A 16,975-nucleotide genomic window follows, 5' to 3' on the forward strand; every position below is an offset into this window, starting at 1 on the left:
ACCGTTCTGCCAGATCAAACATACCCATTCCTGTGTCCCAATACATCTTCTATCATTATATGTAATCAGTTTTTTAAAATAGTCAGCCATATAGGAGCCTACTCGTGTCCACACACGCACGCACACACACTCACACACACATTCAGCTTTATATTATAGATATATCTATGTGGTGTATCTTTTGTGGTGTGGGAGGTCATGGTGGTGATGTCCTCGATGTATGACAAAACGAAGTAGTCCAACGGATACAGGTCGGGGGAGGAGGAGGTCCAGTGAGAAAAAGGTACAAAATCTTAGCATCCCTTCTGAAGCTGCCAAACTCAGGGTCTGCCAGCGGCCACCTAATTACACAAGAGGATCACCACAATGTTCAGCACACTTTGGTATTGACTTTCAAGCCGACTTCGAAGATGTGAGGTGTCATGATGTGGTCCTCACTTGAAAGTACATTAAAGACCATAACAATGGCTGGAAACTTCGTTAAGCTGTACCGTCAAGGCTTGAACCGTTTGCATTTTGAGGGTGCTGGCAATGGTCCTGCTGTTATAACTTGGATCGATAGAGAACATCAGTTGTACAGCGGCACCTCTCCAATCTAGCTCGTTGAACATTGTATCACTTTCAGACATGATGGAAGGCTTCTATTGCTCTTGACATTTGTACACAACTAGCCAACTAGTAGATGGTCTGCGACAAAAACGAAAACCGCTTTTTATCAAATAGAAAAAAAAAGTCATGTCTTTTCTAAGGCGACAATTTTATGATTCCTCTCTCTCTCTCTCTCGCTCTCTCTCTATATATATATATATGTATATATATAAAGTTCAGTTATTTGTCACACTGAAATTGGGATTAAAAGCCTGCTTTTTCTATTTAAAACTTCAAACGAACTTCTTAATATATTCGGTTATGGATATGTGAACTATTTCATAAATGTTAACTAATTTTCATAATTATTTGCAAAAAAACTTTCATTAGTACGAGGTGCCTTCAATAAGTTTCCAGACTTTTTTCGTAATTTTATTTATAGTACATCTATGAAACTCTAGTCCCCTTCGAAGTAATCTCCTCGGGCTACAATGCATTTATTGTACCGTTCCAACAACTTATGGAAGGCCCCATGGAAGTCCTCTTGTGTGAGCGTGTCAATGATCCTCGTCACAGCCGATTTCATCTCTTCAATTGTCTTATAACGATAGCCTCTAGGATTTTCCTTGAACTTAGTGGATAATCAAAAGTTACAGAGAACAAGGTCTTTAGTATATACGGAGTGTGATGAACTGTTTTTAGTCAAATAGTCTATGACAAGGATGGAATTTTTGGCTGGTGCGTTGTCCTAGTGGAAATGTCACTTATTCCGACGGAATCTTTTCCTGAACTCCCTAAAAAGCTTAACATAGTATTTCTTGTTGACAGCCTGCCCAGTAGGAAACCAGTGCATGTAGATTATGTTTGTGCTGTCAAAAAATAAATAAATAAATAAAAATAAAAAATAAATAAAAAAATATAGGGATCAGCGTAAGTTTCTGGGTGGATTAGCTCTGCCTGGCCTTCTTGCGTGTGGAAAATCCAGCATGCTTCCACTGGAATTCTGTCTCTTGGTCTTTGGTTCATAGCAGTAAACCAACCTTTCATTGCAGGTAACCATAGCACCAAGAACTGCGGGATCTGAATTGATTAACTCGGGCATCTCCCTGTTGTCATGACAACGTCTTTTTTTGATTTCCTCTGAGAACTTTTGGAACAAAATTTGCGTAAATCATCCGCTAATGATATATTGATTTAGTAATGAATTTCGCTATTATATTCATCCATTAAATATTTAGGAATGTTATTATGCAGTGGTTATTCATCAAAGAAAAAACTTGATGAAATGTTACGTAAAAAGGAGACATTCGAAAGACAGAAGGGCAGAAAAAGAGCTACTGACCTGAAGATTGCACATTACAATCTGATTTTATTATTTGTATTGAACTATGTAGCACAGTATTACTTACGGTGTATTTATTAATACTAATGATTTATCTCATTTTGGATCAGTTCTATATTTAAAATACAATGGACACTATTTTCATAGAAATGTGAATAAACTCATATTTGCTGCGTGTTATATGTTTTTACTGTCCAAAAAAAAAAACTAATTTTTGAGTTAATCAGAAAAATATCAGCTTTATTAAAGCATATGTGTTGATTAAATTTATTTTTCATTCTGTGGAGTTTCCACGGATCCTGCTAGTCATAAATTATTGTTATTAATAATTAAGTAAGTAATTACAAATGTCTAGTAATGTATTGATTTAGTAATAAATTTCGCTTTATATATTCATATATTTAATATTTACGAATGTCATTATGTTGCAGTTTATTTAAGGTTAAGTTGAAGTGTGAAGGTTAGTACTGTTATATATTGTAAAGGGGGAATCAATTTCACTGGTATTTAATCCAGCAGATAGGGTCATTATAGCTTGATACATTCATAATACTTATGTAATGGTTTTTATATGAGGTCATGTGGGGTCATTGTATTTTAATTAGTTTTGTTGATGTTTTCATTAGTTTTATTGGTGTTTTTATATAATTACAATTATTAGTTTATCAGAGTGCATGTGTATATCATTTGAAAGGGCATCTTCTATGCAGTAAAAGCCTACAAGTGTAAATGAAACCATGAAAGATTTTTGGAATCTATAAATGAATAGTTTTTGTTTTTAATTTGTATGTGAGCTCCCGCATTCGTACGATCAAATACTGTATTGATCGATGTATTTATTTACCTTTGTCTCAGTACGAACACAAACACATGTCATCTATAATATAAATCTTACCTGTCTGTTTAAATGTATGTATGTATGTATGTATGTATGTATGCTAAAACTTTCGACAGAGGCGGCAGACGACAAATATCGAAAAATAGACAGAGAACATTAATTTTGTTCACCCTCAATTAGGCACTTTTTGACAGGGAGGGGTACCTTTTTCGCCGATATTTTCGAAAGTCAGCCCCTCTTTTCGATTGACTAGCTTTAATTTAAACCTACGTCACTTCCGCTTTGGCAATGGGCGCAACAGCAAAGATGTCCGTTTTTTTTTTCACGTTTTACCTCCTCCGCGGTACGGGTTCGAGCCTGCCTGCCTACTACTACTTTTTTTTTTTTTGCTCAACACACACCTTCAAAAACCCGGGAAACGCCGAGTACCTAAACTAGTTTCTTTATGTATTTCCTTACATGTATACGTGTATTTAATCTCACAACTATAATTTTACTCTTTAATATTGGAAACTAGCTTTTAGAATTTAGGATCAAATAATGTAATGGGCAAAGCATACAAACACATAGCAGGGTGCTCGGTCATAAAATACGCTTAAATATGATATTTTATTAATGCAGATTTCGTATTTATTATTATATTATATTGGACCCAATATATAGTAACAATTTAAAAAGTAAAAAAAAAAATGACTCGTGCGCCACCACCGAGAATCGAAACCAAACTGTTTAGATCACGATTTATTTTTTGCATCCGTCGTTAATGACTGAGCTATGAAGACATGTTTACAACGAAGCTAAAAATTAAATCATTAACCAATAGCTACTACGTTATGCATGCATATGCGTAATGCCGGTGTTCGACCTTCATCTAGCAATTTTTTTTTCTTTTTAATTTTTGTACTAATTTTCCCGTGATCAAATTCAAAGTTTCGCATAGGGTTCTATTACCTTATATATGAAGTTTCATGTCTGTAGACCAAAAATTCTGGGAGGAGTTTGGCAGGTAAACCTTTTAAAAAAATATATATAACAATACATAAATTTATCTACAAAAAGGCTTATGTTTACTATAAACTTTTTATGCAAATATTACGCAATTATAAATCATGTAGAATATCTGCATACATTTAATTGTACGCAATTGTTAACTAAAGCTGATCATCCCATTAGAAAACCGGAAAAAAAACTAATTGGGAATTAATTCAAATGAATGTTTAAAGCAATATTAATATATATGTTTAATCTATAAAAGTGAACGTGTCCGTGTGTCTGTCTGTCGGACTGTGCACATTTTCCAACGCAATAACTCTGTCAATTTTCAGTCTACAGACTCGAAATTGGATATACCGGCTACTGAGATTTGGGAAAATCTTTGTAATCCGTTTTCGGCCAGAAATTTGGCGATTTAGGGGTCAAAGTTCAACGATTTGACCTTTGAGAACTCTACCAAACTCCTTTGACAATTTGGGGGCTAAACACTTGAAATTTTAGATATGGGTTCTTTGGACATGGATCTAACTTAATAACTTGATTTGAGCCCAAAAATTAAATGTTAAGGGGTCATAATAGGGGTCAAAATTAAAATAAATTGACCGTTTTTTTTTGCTCAACATACACCTCCAAACACCCGGGCAATGCCGGGCTGAAATGCTAGTCTATCTATCTATATATCTATAAAAGTGAACGTATGTGTGTGTGTGTGTGTGTGTGTGTGTGTGTGTGTACATTTTCATTGGCAATAACTCTGCTAATTTTTAGTCTACAGATTTAAAATTTGATATAAAGGGTACTGAGATTTGGAAAAACCTACGTGATCGGTTTTCGGCCAGAAATTTGGCTGTTAAGGGGTCAAAGTTCAACCATTTGACCTTTGAGAACTCTACCAAACTCCTCCGACAATTTTGTGTCTAAACACTTGAAATTTTAGATATAGATTCCTTGGACATGGTCTAACTTAATAATGTAATTTGAGACCAAAACAATTAATTTTAGGAGTTTATATTAGGGGTCAAAGTTAAAAAAATTGACCGTTATTTTTTGACTCAGTATACACCTCCAAACACCCGGGCAACGCCGGGCACCCATGGTAGTATATCTATAAAAGTGAATGTGTCTGTGTGTCTGTGTGTCTGTCTGTATGTGTGTCTATCTGTCTGTCTGTCTGTCTGTATGTCTGTGTATATTTTCGTACGCAATAACTCTGTCAATTTTTAGTGTGCAGACTTGAAATTTGAGATACAGGGTACTGAGATTTGGGAAAATCTATGTTATTGGTTTTTAGCCGGAAATTTGGCTGTTAAGGGGTCAAAGTTCAACGATTTGACGTTTGAGAACTCTACCAAACTCCTCCGACAATTTTGGGTCCAAACACTTGAAATTGTTTGATATAGATTCCTTGGACATGGATCGAACTTAATAACTTGATTTGAGCCCCCCCCCCAAATGTTATGGGATCATAATAGGGGTCGAAGTTAAAAAAATAGACCGTTTTTTTAGGTCAGCATACACCTCCAAACATCCAGGCAACGCCGGGCACCAATGCTTGTATATCTATGAACGTGTCTTTGTGTCTGTCTGCCTGTCTGTGTGTCTGTGTACATTTCCCTACGCAATAACTCTGTCAATTTTTAGTCTACAGGCTCGAAATTTTGTATACAGGGTACTGAGATTTTGGAAAATCTATGTGATCGGTTTTCGGCCAGAAATTTGGCTGTTAAGGGGTAAAAGTTCAACCATTTGACCTTTGAGAACTCTACCAAACTCCTCCGACAATTTTGGGTCCAAACACTTGAAATTGTAGATATAGATTCCTTGTACATGGATCTAACTTAATAACTTGATTTGAGCCCAAAATAATAAATGTTAAGGGTTCATAATAGGGGTCAACGTTAAAAAAAATTGACCTCTGCGGTCTCTACCAAATTACTCAGAGTATTTCTGGTCTAAAGAGGGTTAAAGTTCAGAAGATTTTACCTTTGCGGTCTGTAGCAAACTATTAAGCCTATTTTGGGTCTAAACATTTGAAATTTTACATAAAGGGTATTCAGACAAAAGCCAAGCTTTTTCATCGATTTGGGCCAAAAAGTTTTAGTTACCAATATATAAATGTATGTATGTATGTATGTAAGTTTGCATGCCTGCCCAACGCTTTCGACAGAGGCGACGGATTTTCTCAAGATCAGTACTGTTTTGATGTTCGACCATTCAGACGACAAATACCGTAAATTTGGATAAAAACATTGATACCTTCACCTTAAATTGGGCACATTTCTACGGGGGGGGGGTCGCTTTTTTCGCCAAGATTTTTGAAAGTCATCCTCTCCTTTTAATTGTCTTGCCTTAATTTTAAAAGAGTATCACTTCAGGTTTGGCGGTGGTCGTAACAGCATAGACGTCAGATTTTTTTTCAGTTCTTTCCTTCCTGTGCGGTACGGGTTCGAGCCTGCCTTCCTACTACCACTTTTTTTTTTTTTGCTCAACATACACATCCAAACACCCGGGCAACGCCGGGCTGAATGCTAGTATATATATATATATATATATATATATATATATATATATATATATAAATTATTTTCTTATCTTTGAGCACTTGCAGTTGAATTAAGTTTAGCTCTTCATATAATGATTAGATTACTCGGACAGACGTTAAAAGACATCTAAAAATAAGTATTTAATTTTAACTGCATTTTTCGCGTTAACGGTAGCTGAATTGATTAGGTCCTTTGTAATGAAGCCAGGGGTGGCTTCTGTCGCCTGGTTCGAATCTGTCGATTGGTTTTAATCGTGACAACCTGCACAGATGATTCCCGAAAGGACGAAACACTAGTGTCTGTAGGTATTTAATAATTATTTTTGTAAATAATTATCTCTCTCTCTCTCTTTCTCTCCCTCTCTCTCTCTCTCTCTCTCTCTCTCTCTCTCTCTCTCTATATATATATATATATATATATGCGCTGTTTACTTAGGGAGAAAAAGTAGTAAAAGCAATAATAGTTTACACTTAACATTAAAAAAATACTTTTTATCTGTAGAATAAGCTGTTAAGCAAACTGGTTCTAAACAAGTGCTAAAATATATCCTACTATCAGGGTAGGTCTTTCGAATCACTTTATATATATATATATATATATATATATATATATATATATATATATATATATATATATATACTCTGAGGTTAATAATTGCAGACTTAGCTCTAGTATAAGCTATCTCGCCTTAAGAGGACTCTACTTACTGGTACCTAGCTGACCGAAGCATGCACATGACTGTGTAGCAGTATATTACTGCTTATGTTAAAACAAGTAGAATGTATATATATATATATATATATATATATATATATATATATACATGTATATATATATTTATACATATATACATATTTATACATGTATATATACATTATATATATATACATATATACATACATATATTTAGACATTTATATGCATACATACGTATAAAAAGATAAATATATACACATCTAATTGTATATATATATACCAATATATATATATATATATATATACCAATATATATATATATATATATATATATATATATATATATATTGGTATATATACAATTAGATGTGTATATATGTATCTTTTTTATACGTATGTATGCATATAAATGTCTAAATATATGTATGTATATATGTATATATATATATAGGTATTGTCAGGTCATGTCATATGCTACTGGTACCATGTAACCCAGTACTACCTGCTTCATGGTCAGGTCACCGGCGACTAAACTGGTTCCCCACCAGACTTGTTTGGTGAGGAGGGTGGCTAGTCTCCCTGAAGGATTAAAAACAAGACCTTCCAAAGGGCGAATGAACTCTTTTTCTGGGTCAACGGCGAACTAGCACAGTGTATATATATATATATATATATATATATATATATATATATATATATATATATATACATATATATATATGTATGTATGTATGTATGTGTGTGTGTATGTGTATTGGGGTGGAGAGGGCTCCCGTAAGCCGTGGTGAAGGCAACCTTTCTAGGAGAAGCAAATCTCTCATTTAAAAAACAAAGCGGGAGACCAGTACCCGCATTAAGCTGGTCTGCAGTTTAATTTGTTGCTGGCTATCTTGCTCTTGCTTGTTGCTGGATCTCAACATTTTGAACCGAGAGAGAGAGAGAATTAGATCTCAACATTTTGAACCGAGAGAGAGAATTAGATGATGTTACAGAGTCTTAGCTTTGTACAGCTAAGACTCTGTAACATCATCTTTGTATAGATACTCCCTCAGGCATTTGGGCTCATGGATTTTAAATGTCTGAGGGATTGGCACTTGTCAAACAAGACGTTGCAATCATCATATATAGGTATATGCGTGTGTGTGTGTGTATATATATACGCGCGCACGTGTGAGCTGTTTTTTTATGTTTCAAATAATCTATCAATATCAATACTCCTATAAAGTTGTTTTTCTTTTTATTTAAAAAGAAAATACAATTTTCTCATATATGGGTTTGGGAATTGCATTCACTAGCAAAAGATCTATCTAATTTGCATATTCGTTTAAACATTCATTTTAATTGATTCCCCATTAGCTGCTTTGGTTTTCTAATGGCATAATCACCTTTACTTAACTATTACGTGTAATTATATTCATGCAGATATTCTATATAATTTACACTTGCATAATATTTGCGTAAAAAGTTTATAGTAGACACCAAATCGTTTCCATATATATTTATGTATACGTATATATTTTTGTTTAATCTATCTATCTATAAAAGTGAACGTGTGTGTGTGTGTCTGTGTGTGTGTACATTTCCTTACGTAATAACTCTGTCAATTTTAAGTCGTATATAAGGTATTTGAAAGCATGCAAAACTTTATAATTTGTTTTAGCCCGGAAAAATCGGTGCAAATGTGTGAAAATTAAAAAACATGAAATTTGCCAGGTGAAGGTCGAACGCTGGCATAACGAATGCATAACGTAGTAGCTATTGGTTCATGTTTTAATTTTTAGCCTTGCAGTAAACATGTTTTCATAGCCCAGTCATTGATGGCAGAGACAAAATAAATCGTCAGTTGAACGTTTTGGTTTTGATACTCGGTGGTGGCGCATAAATCTATTTTTATACGTTTTAAATCATTACTATATATTGCATCCAATCATATCTATCTATCTATATATCTATAAAAGTGAAAATGTCTGTCTGTCTTTTCTCTATTGTAGTTAAGGAAGACTATTGTACAGAAAGGCATTACTTTACGTATTCACAATTTTTAATATATGCATATTCACATAACCTTATGAACAGTACATAGGGCCCGAGTAAAGCCGGGTAGAACTGCTAGTATACATAAAAGTGAACAGATCTGTGAATCTGTGCGCCTGCGTGTCTGTGTGTGTAAATTTCCCTACGCAACGACTCTCTGAATTTTCAGTCTACAGACTCGAAATTTGATATACAGGGTACTGAGATTTGGGAAAATTTTGGTAATCCGTTTCCAGCCAGAAATTTGGCTATTAAGGGGTAAATTTCAACGATTTGACCTTTGCGAACTCTACCAAACTCTTCCGACAATTTAGGGTCTAAACACTTGAAATTTCAGATATAGGTTCCTTGAACATGGATCTCAGTTAATAACTTGATTTGAGCCCAAAATAATAAATGTTAAGGGGTCATAATAGAGGTTAAAGTAAAAAAAATTGACCGATTTTTTTTTTGCTCAACATACACTTCCAAGCAACCGGGCAACGCCGGCCTGAAATGCTAGTAATATATATATACAATTAGATGTGTATATATGTATCTTTTTATACGTATGTATGTATTTAAATGTCTAAATATATGTATGTATATATGTATATGCATATATATGTATGTGTGTATGTATACGCGCGTGCGTGTGAGCTGTTTTTTGATGTTCCAAATAATGCATTTTTGGAGTTGACGTGTGTTTTAAATGATTTTCTTTCTAGTTTCTGTGTTAAAATGTATTTTTTTGTCATTCCTACTGAAAGAGTCTTCTTTTAACTGCAGAGATGGCAACGAGCTTTGTACATGGCTGAGACGAACCGGGGCAAGAAGTCCTCTAATGCATCGGAAATCCGGGTCAGGTCAAGCTTTTCTTTCTTCTAAGATTTAAATTTTTTTCTTTTTTTTGTTGACGCATTATTTCTTGTCAGTGTCTTTTATGCCTAAGAAACCTGATTTAATGTGTAAAAAAATCTTGCAAAGATTTTATCGTCAGATTTTCAACCCTCCGCATTTTTTTTTTTAGTTATGTCCTTTGTTTTGCTTTTTCAGGTTTTTCCTTTTTGTATGTATTTTGTGTCGATGTTACTTCGACATTCTTACTTAATTTTCACGTTATTTCTTTTTACTAGCTAAGAACGCGTTCTACGCAGGGTGAAATGTAACTATTATAGGCACCGCCAAAACTGGGGGGGGGGGCAGGTAAGTACTTTTTGACGGACCGTCTTTTTAAAATTCTACTAAAAATCAGGTAATTATCTAATCAATACGAAATTTTCAGCAATTATTAAGAGAAAGATGAACTTTATAAAAGTGTACTTATTTTTCATAAACGATATTTATATATATATATTTTTTGCTTACAACCCCCCTTGTTTTGAGGGGGTTCCAAATATGCTTAAAATAATCATCTGAAACTGAACATAACATATTGTCTTTTTGTAAGGGACAGGATTATAGATTAAAAACATCAACAAAAAAACTTGTTTGCATACCTTATTTTGACGCCTGAATATCAGAACTTCGATTGTATTTAATTATTCCGCTTTTGAGTTTTGAAGTGTGAAATTTGGTGAATATGTTAAGTAAAATAATTAATGTAAGTTAAGCAAAACAAAAAAAAATTCTTTTAAATATTTATACGAAAAAAGCCATTTTAAAATTTTTTGATAAATAAATTAACAAATTTTTTTTAGCGAGCCGAATAATGCATGACCATTATTAAACAGGGCATGCTTTGAAGAACAGATATAAATAAAAAAAAATCGATAAATATTGTGCCATTTGTGTTAAAAATATCATCATTTTTTCGAAGACGTTTGAAAACGTTTGCCGCCTTTCGACTAAGGTGGACCAAACGCGCTGAAATATTTTTTTTTATTCTGCTTTAAATTGCCCTCCCCCATTTTGGGGAGCCTGTTTCCCACACACATACACATTAAAAACCAAACTCATACAAATTGTTACTCATCTGGTACTGGCCAGCCTCAGCGTTAATAATAAATTGAAATTTTCGTCGCTGAAAAATAAGTTTTTTTTTGGCCTGTTTGGTCTTCGGTAGTTTGCTTTTATCAAGTACAAATGTAAACATTGTCTCACTTCGACGCGAAGTAACTGGTTGCCTATATGAATAAGTGGAATTATTTGAAATCCAGGTACTTAAATTATAAACTTTTTGCATATTCTCATAGAAAATCACCCTAAATCTTAGTTAGACAACAAATAAACAGATTAATTCTTTCAAAAACCCTTTTTTAAAGCTATTTATATACGTTTTTTGTGCAAGACAAAAAATGTCAATTGTTAACTTTTGGGGAAAATTTTACATTTAAAATTTAATTAAAAATAGTAAAAAAGTTTTACGCTATTCTGCTTTCTATATGATAAAATTCAGGGTTTTATCTTTCTGGAAAAAAAGTTACTCAGAAATAATGGATTTTAATAAATGTAATTTCGTTTTAAAAAAACAACAAAAACTTGATTTTTCGGCTATTTTTGACAGTGTCTACTTTTTTTTTACACGGGGGTCACCACTTATCAAGGCCCGAAGTCCACTCAGGGATAAGGGTTATTGCGAGTACAGTAATCAATGAGATAGTATTGTAGTAATCATTAGTATTGGTGGCTTGATAGAGTGTCTTACTTTAGGTGCGGTTTGTCAGGAGTTTGTTTATGTTGGACTTGAAGACGTTCAAGTTGTAGTCAGGTGGGAAACAGGCAAGCGGCAGAGAGTTCCACTGGCGTGCAGTTCTTAGAAAGAAGCTTTGCTCATGGAATCTACGTTTGGATTTAGGCCCAGATAAAGAGTGGGGAAAATTATTGACAGTAGTTTCAGCCAGACGGGTGTTTCTCGCGAAAGATTGGCGAGGGGAGATGAGAGATTGGAGCTCAGACGAGCACCTGCCATGGAAATAGCGATAAAACAAAGACAGGCTTGCAACGTCTCTTCTGTGGGAGAGAGGTTGCAGGGAAGAGAAAAGGGCATCCCCCACTAAACCACGAAGTCTATTTTGTACTCTGTCAAGGCAGGATAGGCTGTTTTTAGCAGCTCCTGCCCAGATGTGGCAGCAGTACCCGATCCTTGGACGTACTTGGCTTTTATAAAGATAGAGAATTGCATCAGTAGTGAGATATCTTCTGGAGCGGTAGAAGGATACCACCATTTTCCCAGCGTCCCTGGCAACAGATTTGATGTACGTGTTCAATTTTAGATCACGAGTAAAGGTCAAGCTTGTCAAAACATGGAGCCTCTTCAAGACGAGAGCCATCCATTTTAATTGATGCCATTAATATAATAATGCAATTGAGCCATTAATATAATAAACAGACGTTACAGCAGCACTCTATCCTGAGTCGAATTTGACTGTTGTACAGGTAGATAATAGCACCGGAAGTGAAATACTCCCTCTCTCTTTCTCTACTTTTCCTAACATATATATATATATATATATATATATATATATATATATATATATATATATATATATATATATACACACACACGCACACACACATATATATATATATCTCGCTAGATTCAGCCACTCTGATGAGTCGTAGACGACGAAACACGTGTCAGTGGATAATTATATTTTAAAAACAATATATATGCCGCTCTTCATATGGGGGTACAAAATTGGTTAAAGGGAAAATTATTCTCAACTCACATTTAGGTAAAAAAATGCACTTTCGTAAACAACTGAATTAATTCAAAACGTATCGCTAAAAAACAAGCAAACAAATAACATCCCTATATATATATATATATATATATATATATATATATATATATATATATATCCAAGTATCCATATATATATATATATATATATATATATATATATATATATATATATATATATGTCCAAGTAAATATTTAAACTTTTGAAATCACTACTGTATATGGATTACAATATAATAATCAATAGAGAATTGACTGTAAAATAATGAATACTCAAACTGAAGAAAGTAAAATATAATATTTAAGCGTATTTAAAACCGGGAAACGCCGAGCAGCCTGCTTGTAAGGATATAAGAAACTGGAAAGTGGGAGAAGGAATATAATTAATTTGCTGCAAACTTCGTAGTATCTTCTGAGTTTATATTTTAATTAACGTTACTCGTTTACTCCTATCGTTCATTAGGAACGTTCCTGCATCCTGCACTGATATCTAATATATAAAAGGCTACATGTGTGATGTCTCCATATTTTCAAACTCTATCTCCCCTGAAACTACAATTCGACGAGCGGCACTAGTGGTCTCAAATGATTGGATTTTTTACGAACCGTTCTTTTATGTGTCTTCAGCCGGTTAAAATTGTTTTTAAGGGGTCAAAAATGAAATAATCGTTATACATTTTGTACATTCATCTTAGTTTATTTTTAGTTTTTAATCAATTCATATGCGTTTCACGTTGGTATAGTGGTAATATCACCAACTTTGAATACTACAGTTTGTGTTTCAATTCCATCTGATGGCACTCGAATCCATTTTCTTTTTTACTTTTGAAATCACGACTCTATAATATTTCCGAAATGTGGACAAATTAAATTATCGTATTTAAGCGTATTTCATGCCAGGACAAAGTCGGGCACACATCCCACTAGTATTCATAAAAAATAATATTCTTCTGTTTTTAGACCACTGCATGAAAATAATATACCTGAACAAGGAATACCGTTTTCGTAAAAAGAACTGACCTTACGGCGCAACGACAGTAGTCACACAGAATCTTCTTCAGCCACGTCCAGCACCTACCAACATCTTAGGAAGAAACCAAACTGCATAACTGAACTAGACGTGTAAAGAATTATCACTATTCTAGTAACACGGGAATTCTTTTTTTATAAGTCCATCTCGTTCAGAAGCATCGTGGGTCTCGTGTAATATAGTGGGGTTGTATATATTTATGAGTTTATTATTATTTAATATTATCGTTTAGTATATATATATATATATATATATTTACAAGGTAGTCACCACTTATCAAGGCCCCGAAGCCACTCGGGGATAAGGGTTATTGCGTGTACAGTAATCAATGATATAGTATCGTAGTAATCGTTAGTATTGGGGATTTGATAACGTGTCTTACTTAAGGGGGCGGTTAATCAGGAATTTGTTTATGTTGGACTTGAAAACGTCCAGGTTGTATTTGATCGTTTGATGATGAGCGTATAAGCAGGACATATAATATAGCAAAAAGGGTCGGATAACGGTTGTCTGGGGTTTTAACATCGGCCAATAGTGAAACATACCTGGTCCGTCTTTGGTTTTGTTTGACGGGGAGCTGCAAAGAAGATTCATCTAATCATCCCGTCATCAACAATTCATCCTATCGTCCCATTATCACGATATCTCGGGTCGTCTTTTCAGCAACCTTATTCCGGATTCTGCCCCAACGCTGGTTCTAGATTTTTACGAGAGACTTTTTCCGATAGTCTCCCCTGCTTGGAGTCATTTCAGTCCCTCTAACTAACGACTGTTGATTTTCCTCTATGACTGCCAACGATTGACTCTGCTTACGTGTATTATCAATCTCGTTTCGTCATTAACTTCACGTGACTAACAAACAAATCGGATGATTTACCTTTCACGTATTTTGTTTATGTTAAAATTCTTTTCCCCAAGTTAGCATTTTTGGGAACTATTTTAACGTAAATAATTTTATCCTAAAATTACCATTCGGATTGATAACATTTTTTCTGTTTCTATTTTTACAAATATCAAAAACGATCATAATCCTCATAATTGTTTAGGCTGGATAACTACGTAACATCAGTGCAATAGTTCCCAACCAATTTTTACACCACGGTACACTATTGAGGTGGTTTTTATATTTTCGCGGCACACATATTTAAAAAAGAACTGGAACAGGCGTAAATCGACGAACCGTGTTACTTCTACGCATGCGCCGATATACTTTTATATGTTAAATCTATAAAAATTTCTTATTCATCTGTAGTTAGCTCAGACAGAAACGAATAATGCTGGAGAGCTGTATATTTTTTCTAATCATAAAACATTTTTGGAAATAAATAAAACAAACTAAGATTATATAAGGAGAATTTTTACTCACATAAATCAATATTGCCTATATTCAATATCTGGTCTCGAAATCAGGTCTGAATTATTAAGCTCTGATGGCGATTTCCGATATTTCTAAAAACATCTGATATTCTGATTAGTCTTCCCATCACTAATATAAACCATTAAAAATCTTATTAATTAATATGCAGGAAACATTTATATACCAGAAATTCGGCGATTTTGAATTGAGCGGTGTCATCATGATTAAGAAATTAAATGTCTTTATTAAACGAAATGAAATTCAATGCCACTAATCATTCCACGCCAGACAAATGTGCCACGCAGTAGTGGTTGGGAATCACTGTACTAGTGAATGACGCTGAAACACTTGAAACTGGAATGGGACAATCAAATATTGCTATAAATTCAACCTAACTATAAATATGAAGATGAGAGCCATGTGATATAATATTGTTTCATTTGTTCTCTACTCCTAAACCAGTATAGATTGAACGATGTCGTAAATTTAAATGATGAGGCGAAGGTTGTGTAAGAAGGCGGGGAGCTTTTGCGCGGTCGCATATTTCAAGGACACGAAAAGAAGATGCTTGCAAGGGCACTAAAATGAACTAAGAAACAAGAATATTTTAAACTCTAAAATAGAGGTTACTTTCGTATATAAATTTAATGTAAAATCCTGACTATTTCGCGGCCGCCAGACGATAATAATCACCCACTTCCGGCCCAGCAACAGTTTTTACAACGTTTCTATCTCAACGCTACATGGTCCGGAAGTGAGCGATCACTACAGACTTGTGATAATCTTACGTTCAGTTTATATGCAAAAGTGATCCCCACTTTATAGCCTAAAATATTGTTTTGTTTTTAATTGTTTACCGTGTACTTTTTCAGGCCGTTTAGAGGATGACCTCCAATCTGTAGTGGAATGGGAACATAAATGGATGGCCACATTCAATGCTGCCAAGACTAAACTGGTTTCCTTCAATAATTACAAGAAACCTTCTCTGCCACTAATAGCAATGGCAAGCGACTCCCTGTATTAGAGTACATCTTTCAAACTGCTTGGCCTAACGTTCACAGGAAACATGAGTTGGAAAAATTATATTGAAAACATTGCGAGAGCCGCTGCGAAAAAGGTAGGCTCTCTCTACCATGCTAGAAAACTACTTACGCCTGAAAGTACCTGTACCTCTATAAGGCAACCATTCGCCCATGTATGGAGTATTGTTGTCACATTTGGGCTGGTGCATCTGCTGCAAGTCTCTCACTTCTAGACAAGGTTCAAAAGAGAGTCCCCAATCTGATAGGCCCTGAACTGGCATCTAAGCTTCAGCCTCTCTCCCATCGACGAAATGTTGCATCTCTCTGCCTGTTCTACAAGTATTTTAATGGTGAATGCTCTGACGAACTGCAGACACTTGTGTCCCCACGACGTAAACACCCTCGACAACCCCGACAGGCAGCTAAATCACACCCCCACACAGTAGAGATCCCTAGATGTAAAAGATCTTTCTACGCCAGTAGTTTCTTCCACAGAACCGCTAGACTGGAATTCCATTTCAGGTCCCTGCTTCCCTAACTGTACTGACATGCAGAAGTTCAAGTGTAACGTGAACCGACATCTTGCTGCCCAAATCCCAACATAGTGCCTTAGTAGTTGCTGCCCCTGATAGTAGCCCCCTACACCAAAGTGGCAATGTGCCTTGTTTGGGGTGAAAACGTAATAAAAATAAATATAAACGGCTATATGTCTGTCTGTATGTCTCAATATTTTCAAACTCTGTCTCCTCCGAAACTAAAAATCGCAGAGCGGTACCAGGGGCCTCAAAGGATTGGGGTTTTTATGAACCGTTTTTTATGGGTCGTTATCCGGTTAAAATATTTTTATGCGCTCAAAAAATGGGTATTT

The sequence above is a fragment of the Euprymna scolopes genome, chromosome 12 (assembly GCF_053919585.1).
Source record: "Euprymna scolopes isolate OS-2025 chromosome 12, ASM5391958v1, whole genome shotgun sequence".
NCBI lineage: Eukaryota > Metazoa > Mollusca > Cephalopoda > Sepiida > Sepiolidae > Euprymna > Euprymna scolopes.